The sequence below is a fragment of the Capra hircus genome, chromosome 24, assembly GCF_001704415.2.
Source record: "Capra hircus breed San Clemente chromosome 24, ASM170441v1, whole genome shotgun sequence".
NCBI classification, from domain to species: Eukaryota; Metazoa; Chordata; class Mammalia; order Artiodactyla; family Bovidae; genus Capra; species Capra hircus.
This window is the reverse complement of record NC_030831.1, coordinates 37297927-37299188: the sequence shown is the minus strand read 5'-3', so window position 1 is coordinate 37299188 and position 1262 is coordinate 37297927. Positions and strand designations below refer to the sequence as shown.

General features: G+C 37.5%; 1 non-coding gene across 1 annotated transcript; it reads right to left on the bottom strand.

Moving 5' to 3' along the window:
* On the bottom strand, positions 667-739 carry TRNAE-UUC. Its single transcript has one exon. It is a non-coding gene; the product is annotated as a tRNA-Glu (tRNA).

Sequence of the window (1262 nt, the reverse complement as noted above, 5' to 3'; positions counted from 1 at the left end):
TGTTCACGCTTGGGGCTTCCTTTTCTATAGGTTTATTTAATTTATTTTTATCCTATTGATTCTTAGGAGTTCTTTATATCATGGCTATTAACTTTTGGTTGGTTATATATAATATCTTTCCTTAGTTCATGGTGTGTATTTACTCTTTCTGTGATCTTTTAATGAACAGTAGTACTTGATCTTAATGTGATTAAATATGTCAGTCATCTCCATTACAGTTGTCTCTTTTTAAGAATTTCTGGGAATTCACTAGCTGTCCAGTGGTTAGGAGTCTGTGCCTTCACTGCAGGGGACAGGTTCTATCCCCCTGGCTGGGGAACTAAGATCCTACATGCCAAATAAGAAAAAAATAAAAAAAGAATTTCTCTACTACCAAAGTTTCCTCAAATTTTATGCTTCAAGTTTAAAATGTTTCCATTAAAAAATTTGAGTCTTTAATTTGTGTGGAGTTGATTTCTACCCATGATACTGAAAAGGGATCCAACTTTTTAAATGAATAATGAAGTATCTGATCATCATTTATTGAACAGTAGTCTGCCTTTTCCATGCTATAACCTGTGTAACTTTTATCACATACCAAGTTTCTGTGAATGCATGCTTCTATTCTTGGATTTTCTTTTGTCCTTTTTTCCTTTTTGCTGCACCACGCAGCATGCAGGATCTTAGTTCCCTGACCAAGGATTGAACCTAGGCCCTCTGCATTGAAAGTGCAGAGTCCTAACCTCTGGACCACCAGGGAATTTCCTGTTCTTGGATTTTCTGGTCTGTTCTGTTGGTTGATTTCTGCCCCTACCCCTGCTCTTATTGTACTGTCTTCATTTTCTAGTTCTGTTTTGCTTTGAGATCCTATTGAGCAAACCACCTCACTTTATTCTTTTTCAGGAGTGTCATGTAGTTGGTTCTTAAGTGCCACCGCAAGAATGATAACTTCCTCCTCTTCCTGCTCAGTGTTTTCTCACTTAAGAGACACTTCAGGGTGCGGTCAACTGCATTTCCATGGTAGCAAAGCCCATGCCTCAATAAGGAACTGAGTACCTTACAGGATTTTTAAATGGACTGGTATTGCTTATACTAAGCACTTAGTTGTGCTTGGAACATTGCTGTTTGCCTCCACATCAAGCTCATTGTGAAATATCACAAACCCCTCTTCATTTTGTTCTTAATTACCCTGTGCATTCTGATTCAATTATAGCACAAATACCAGGTTCCTGAACAGCAAAGAAGGATCAAATTTTCTAATCACTGACTGCTTAGATAAAAAT